The sequence below is a fragment of the Hypanus sabinus genome, unplaced genomic scaffold, assembly GCF_030144855.1.
Source record: "Hypanus sabinus isolate sHypSab1 unplaced genomic scaffold, sHypSab1.hap1 scaffold_833, whole genome shotgun sequence".
NCBI lineage: Eukaryota > Metazoa > Chordata > Chondrichthyes > Myliobatiformes > Dasyatidae > Hypanus > Hypanus sabinus.
Window position 1 is genome coordinate 193,077 of NW_026781686.1, and position 7,683 is coordinate 200,759.

Sequence of the window (7,683 nt, forward strand, 5' to 3'; positions counted from 1 at the left end):
CATACAGTCAGAAAAGGTGGAAGAGCCGGGGCTGGTTTTTTTTTAATCTTAGTGACAAATTGAATGACCATTTCCAGTAGCTGAATTGGCGATCATTCACTTTACCTTTCCTGTTCACCCCTCTCCGGAAGCAGGTGATTCCCAGATCTCCTTGCGCGGTGAGTTGAACTCCATGTTGTCTTTATCGATTACAGACGAATGGCATCGACATGATGTCAGAATATTGGACCAAACCGATGTTCAATGTCGAGACAGCGTCCGAGCGTGGATCAGTCATCATTTCTAAAAAATAAGATGTGTTTTCGCAATGTAAAATTGATGTTTATTTTCTGTGTTAGCATCAAAACCAGATGAACGTTGTACCCTCACATCAGCCCGCGATCGTGGGCATTGTACTTGGTTTCATTGGCGTGGGCCTGATCGGCGGAATCAGCGGATGGTTGATCGCGAGGAAAACGGGAGGGTAAACGCATTTCTCTCTGAATCTCATTTCTACCTTTAATTAGTGTTTGAGAATTTCGGCGGAAACGGCTTCTGCTCGGATTCAGGGGCATCTGCGGACCGAACCAGCATTCCGCATTCACGCCGGAGTTGTTTGTCTGACATTTGAACGTCTCTCTGAAAGAGGTTTGCGTTCAGGAATACTTGTGTGGAAAGCTGAGTATGTCAAAAAGGCCCGGGCAATTTTCTCCACTTTACCCATTGCGGTGACTGGAATCGGGCATCTGATAACCAGTGCAGTGAAAGGGAATACTAGAGAGGATCAAATGGAATTACAGGAGCCGTTCTCATTCGGTGTACCAGTGCAGGAAAGTGACATCTCGCCGGATTCATGTATTGATCTTTGTTTCTGTCTGTTCAGGATCAAAGATCCACCGCAATCCAAACTCGATACCAGCATCAATTCCGGAAGAACAAGTGAGTGAACTCCGTTTTTAACTGTTCCATTGCTGAGCCCGTGGAAATTTAAACATCTGATTTAACTTTAGGAGCTCATCGTGCACGGGAGATGGAGGTTTTCATCCGAGCGAATGGTCACGAATTATGCGACTTCTGCCGTTGGGTTTTCCATTTATTTAAGTTGGAAATTTCTGCTCAATATTACAATTTCAGCGGAGAGATGGAATGATAGTTCATCCAATTTAATTTCTCTTCATATTGATCAATATCGGCCCTCACTTCCTGGGTCCGGCGATGGGTGGGAAGGAAGTTCACGCTATTAATGGCGTTTTGTTCTGGGCCGGGTTGACGTCTGCTGTGTTCAACAAGGGCTCCCGACGCTCTGCACCGTTGTGACAAATCCGTTTTGTTCCCACAGGCCCCTTGGACACAGAGACCGTGAACACATCGCAAAACTACGAAAACTTCCCAAGGAATGAACAGGTAGGCTGGAGCTGATCTCAGTCATTGTTTCGCAAAGAGGATATAAGATCGGAGGCGTCCATCGGGCCTTTCGGCATTTAATAAGATCCTGGATCTCCTTTTCAGTTATTTGAGAAACAAGACATCATATTCCGGACAGTAGACCCAAACCGCATGAGCTTATCCCACAGGTATTTCTGTTCAATTCCCTCTTCTTCTGCTGTCCACTCTGGCCTCTTATCTCTTATCTTCACCTGCCCATCAACTCCCCCTGGCGCCCCTCCTTCTTCCCATTCTCCTGTGGCACACTCGCATCTGCAATCTGATCACTTTTTCTTCAGCCTTTCCCATTCCCACTCATCGGGCCTCACTTATCAGCTCCCAGCCTGTCCTCCCCCTGCCCAACATTTTGTTCAGGCGTCTTCCTGCCCCCTGCCCAGCCCAGTAGAAGGGTCACGGCACAAAACGGAAACGCATCCATTAATGCTGCTTGACACTCTGAGTTCCTTCTGCATTTATTCTGTGGTGCTCTGTTACCAACACCTGTAACATTTCCACAGAATCCATAAATACTGCACGATACAAAATCTTATTTTACACTTGATGTAACATATTTAGCACATAGAACATAGAATAGCACAGCACATTACAGGACCTTAGGCCCACAATATTGAGCCGAGCCTCAAACCCTGCCTCCCTTATAACCCATCTTAAATTTCTCCATATACACGTCTAGTGGTCTCTTAAACTTCATTAGTGTATCTGCCTCCACCACTGAATCAGGCAGTGCATTCCACGCACCAACCAGTCTTTGAGTGAAAAACCTTCCTCTCATATCCCCCTTGAACTTCCCTCCCCTCACCTTAAAGACATGTCCTTGACTAATCTGTTGGAGTTTATTGAGGGTGTAACAAGGATGTTAGACGAGGGTAAGCCAGTGGATGTTGTGTACCTAGATTTTCAGAAGGCATTCGATAAGGTGCCACATAGGAGATCGGTGAGTAAAATCAGAGCTCATGGCATTGGGGGCAGGGTTTCAACATGGATAGAAAACAAGTTGGCAGATAGAAAGCAAAGGGTAGCAGTGAATGGGTGTTTCTCGGACTGGCTGGAGGTGACTAGTGGGGTACCACAGGGCTCTGTATTGGGACCACAGCTCTTTACGATTTATGTCAACGATTTAGATGAGGGCATTGAAAACTATATCAGCAAGTTTGCTGACGATACTAAACTGGGTGGCAGTGTGACATGCGAAGAGGACGTTAGGAGAATACAGGGAGACTTGGATAGGCTGGGTGAGTGGGCAGATACTTGGCAGATGTCATTCAATGTGAATAAATGTGAAGTTATCCACTTTGGAAGCTGGAACATGAGGGCAGAGTATTGTCTGAACGGTGTAGAGTTAGGTAATGGAGAAATGCAAAGAGACCTAGGAGTCCTAGTTCACCAGTCAATGAAGGTGAATGAGCAAGTGCAACAGGCAGTGAAGAGGGCAAATGGAATGTTGGCCTTTGTTACAAGGGGAATTGAATACAAGAGCAAGGATGTCCTTTTGCATTTGTACAGGGCCCTGGTGAGACCACACCTGGAATATTGCGTACAGTTTTGGTCTCCACGTTTAAGGAAGGACATTCTGGCAGTTGAGGAAGTGCAGCGTAGATTCACTAGGTTGATTCCTGGGATGGCAGGGCTGTCTTATACAGAGAAATTGGAGAGATTTGGCTTGTACACGCTGGAATTGAGGAGATTGAGAGGGGATCTGATTGAAACGTTTAAGATAATTACAGGATTTGATAGGATTGAGGCAGGAAATATGTTCCAGATGTTGGGAGAGTCCAGTACCAGAGGGCATGGATTGAGAATAAGAGATCAGTTATTTAAAACAGAGTTGAGGAAGAACTTCTTCTCCCAGAGAGTTGTGCAGGTGTGGAATGCACTACCTCGGAAGACGGTGGAGGCCAATTCTCTGGATGCTTTCAAGAAGGAGCTAGATAGATATCTGATGGATAGGGGAATCAAGGGATATGGGGACAAGGCAGGGACTGGGTATTGATAGTGAATGATCAGCCATGATCTCACAATGGCGGTGCAGACTCGAGGGGCCGAATGGTCTACTTCTGCACCTATTGTCTATTGTCTATTGTCCTCTTGTACTGAGCAGTGGTGCCCTGGGGAAGAGGCGCTGGCTGTCCACTCTGTCTATTCCTCTTAATATCTTGTACATTTCTATCACGTCTCCTCTCATCTTCCTTCTCTCCAAAGAATATATTCCTAGATCCCTTAATCTCTGATCATAATGCATACACTCTAAAACAGGTAGGTAAATCTCATCTGTACCCTTTTCTATGCATCCAAATCTTTCCTGTAGTAAGGATACCAGAACTGGACACAGTATTCCGTGTGGCCTAATCAGAGTTTTATAGAGCTGCATCATTGCACCGGGCCTCTTAAATTCTATCCCTCGACTTATGAAAGCTAACACCCCATAAGCTTTCTTAACTACCCCATCTACATGTGAGGCAAACTTCAGGGATCTGTGGACATGTACCCCCAGATCCCTCTGCTCCTCCACACTACCAAGTATCCTGCGATTTACTTTGGAGTTTGTTCTTCCAAAGTGTACCACCTCACAATTCTCTGAGTTGAACTCCATCTGCCACTTCTCAGATCACTTCTGCATCCTATCAACGTCTCTCTGCAATCTGCCGGAATACTCTACACTATCCACAACACCACCTTCCTTTCTGTCATCTGCAAAGTTGCCAACCCAACCTTCTACCCCCACATCCAGGTCGTTAATAAAACACAAGAAAAGTAAATGTGCCAGAACCGATCTTTGTGGAAAACCACTCGTCACCAATCTGAATGTACTCCCTCCACCACAACCCCCTGCTTTCTGCAGGCAAGCCAGTTCTGAATCCACCAGGCCAAACTTCCCTGGATCCCATGCCGTCTGACTTTCTTAATACGCCTACCGTCTGGAACCTTGTCAAATGCAAGTAGTTAGGGTGTTTCAGCTCTCAGTTTCCAGCAGCTGGAGAATTTAAACAGAATCCATAATTACTGTACGATGCAAATTCATATTTTAGCCTTGCTGTAACATATTTCATATATGTGTGTTTTATAATGTCTGATCAATATGAGTAACGGCGGAGACTCCACAATCACACACAGAGTGAAGCCAGCGCCAGGTTTGTACATTTCTGTCTGTGATCAACAGTGATCTCTGTGAGCGTTTAACAGAAACAGCAGCCTCCGCTAAACAGCCTGAGGCCACGGGTCCACATCCCCAACCGCCACTTACACGATCTAATTCAAACTTATCTCTCATGGCGAACGGTTCTGAAAGAGAGTTCCTGGTCAGGTAACATGTATCATGCTGCCCGAATTGCTGAATGCAAAGGAATGCTGTCAGGGAAGAAATATATCAGACCATAAGACCATAAGACAAAGGAGCAGAAGTCGGCCATTCCGCCCATCGAATCTGCTGCGCTATTTCATCATGAGCTGATCCAATCTCCCCTTTAGTCCCACTCCCCCGCCTTCTCACCATAACATTTCAAGCCCTCGCTGTTCAGATACCAATCAATTTCTGCCTTAAATACACCAAATGACCCGCCCTCCACAGCCGCCCCTGGCAACAGATTCACCGCCCTCCAGCTGAAAAAAAATCGCATCTCTGTTCTGAGTGGGCGCCCTGCAATCCTCCAGTCATGTCCTCTCGTACTAGACTCCCCCACCAGGGGAAACAACTTTGCCACATCCACCCTGTCCATGCCTTTCAACATTCAAAATGTTTCCATGACGTCCCCTCTCATTCTTCTAAACTCCAAGGAGTACAGTCCAAGAGCGGTCAAACGTTCCTCGTATGTTAACTCTCTCAGTCCTGGAATCATTCTAGTGAATCTTCTCTGAACCCTCTCCAATGTCAGTATATCCCTCCTTAAATAAGGAGCCCAAAACTGCACACAGTACTCCAAGTGAGGTCTTACCAGTGCCTTATGGAGCCTCATCACATCCCTGCTCCTATACTCCATTCCTCCAGAAATGAACGTCAACATTGCATTCACCTTCTTCACCGCAGATTCAACCTGGAGGTAAACCTTGAGGGTATCCTGCACGAGGACTCCCGAGTCCCGTTGCATCTCAGAACTTTGAATTCTCTCCCCATTTAAATAACAGTCTGCCCGTTTATTTCTTCTAGCAAAGTGCATGACCGGACTCCTTCCGACATTGTAATTCATTTGCCACTTTTTTGCCCATTCCCCCAATCTATCCAAGTCTCTCTGCAGACTCTCTGTTTCCTCAGCGCTACCGGTCCCTCGCCCTATCTTTGTATCATCAGCAGACTTAGCCACAAAGCCATCTATGCCATAATCCAAATCGTTGGTATACAACGAAAAAAGAAGCGGCCCCAACACGGACCCCTGTGGATCACCACTGGTAACCGGCAGCCAACCAGAATGGGGTCCCTTTGTTCCCACTCTCTGCTTCCTGCCAATCAGCCAACGTTCTATCCACGTATGTAACTTCCCCGAAATTCCATGGGCTCTTATCTTGTTCTGCAGCTTCATGTGCGGCACCTTGTCAAAGGCCTTCTGGTAATCCAAATACACAACATCCACTGCATCTCCCTTGTCTAGCCTACCTGTAATTTCCTCAAAAATCTGCACTCGCTTGTCAGGCAGGATTTCCCTTGAAGGAAACCTTGCTGAGTTCTGCCTATCTTGGCATATGCCTCCAGGTACTCCGTAACCCTATCCTTGACAATCGACTCGAACAGCTTCCGAACCACCGATGTCAAGGTAACAGGTCTATAATTTCCTTTTTGCTTCCTTGCCCCCTTCTTAAATAGCGGAGTGACATTTGTAATCTTCCAGTCAGTATTCTGCGTGAATCAGGAACACGCAGTCCGTCGAACAGCGAACTCCCAGCAGCAATGAATGTGAAAACCGATACCCTCGGGGTTTAAATGTGCAGAGTCAGAATACAATTGGTGCTCGCTTGGTTAAACGTCACGATAAAAATAAATCGCCTTTTCTCTTTACAGGGCTCAAAGAACAATACACAAGATGGAAACTCCACTTACACGGTGAGGGAATTATTTGCGTCTCTCCCTTTTTGAAGTAATTGTTCCCAACTCACACAGTAAGAAACAGACCCTGAAGTGAGACATTCGACAGCAAGAATGACGTCGAAGAGACGGCAATGGGGGCAGCAGAAATGGCGGATGAACTCATGAAGTATCATGTGTTAGTCTGGACTGTGGAGCACAGCCTGGTCCCTCTGTCCCACGGTCTTTCCGAGCCGATTTGTTACATGTGTCCAAGTCCTTTTCGGTGTTCGTCCAATTCTCCTCTATCACAGACTGCGTTTGTTATTAACTTTTGCTACTCACAATGATGTACTTCCGTTTAACAGGGACTGGTTCTGGGCGACCGATCTGTTTACAGTGATCTGAAGAGGTAAGCGAGCAGAACATGAGGCTGTCGATGCCAAGTATGACTTGCAAAGGGAACACATTCATTATTGTCAAGCCGATAAGTTGAGCAGAGCCCCGGCTGTGAGTGATTCCAAGTTACCCAGTGAATAACAGATGAGAGACATGTAACACTGTGGGACTGGGGTCAGGCGGCGAAGGGCAGCAAGTCATAGCTATTCAGAGGAATAATTGTCATGGGCCTGTGGCCTTGCGAAACAGATTCTGCAAATTCTCATTGACACGATTTCCGATGCCGAATAATGAAATATCGCCCGTATTTTGACTCATCAACTTTATTTCCTTCCGGTTGCTAAGAGAGCCAACATGAATTGTTTATTTATTCCCTCAGATGACGTCACTGGTGAATAGAAGAGGACGGTTGGCCGGGAATTCACACATGAGAAGGACAACCCTCGTGGAATGAGCCACCGCTCAAAACATCTGTTAGTTTTTATATACAACCGATATCCATGTCTCCGTCATATCTCTCTCGACAGTCACATCTTCACGCTGAGACATCACTGAAGGGTGTGACTCATATTTTTAGCGGCTTAGTTCTCTCAACTCTACCCAGACTCCAACATCCCATGTTAGCCACCCTCATCCTTCCCCCGACACTTGCCCTCTCAAATTTACTGTGCGTTACGATCTCAATAATTTCATTACTCACATTATAGGCGGTTCCGTTTCTGAAGACGTTTCGCTAAGATCTGAAACGTAGCAGTGTTTGACTCTCAACCTTCAGACTCGCCTCGAATTTATCTTGTCCGGGAGACTGGTGCAGCGGCTGAAACGGTCACGTGACAATAATTCCAATGATTCCGCCCTTCCCGTCCCGG

The 7,683-nt window shown here is 46.4% G+C and overlaps 1 long non-coding RNA gene across 1 annotated transcript; it reads left to right on the forward strand.

Moving 5' to 3' along the window:
- The first annotated feature begins 376 nt into the window (after window positions 1–376).
- LOC132390291 (uncharacterized) lies at window positions 377–6,455 on the forward strand. Its single transcript, XR_009510846.1, has 4 exons — window positions 377–463; window positions 863–918; window positions 1,319–1,383; window positions 6,413–6,455. It is a non-coding gene; the product is annotated as an uncharacterized LOC132390291 (long non-coding RNA).
- Window positions 6,456–7,683: the final 1,228 nt, after the last annotated feature.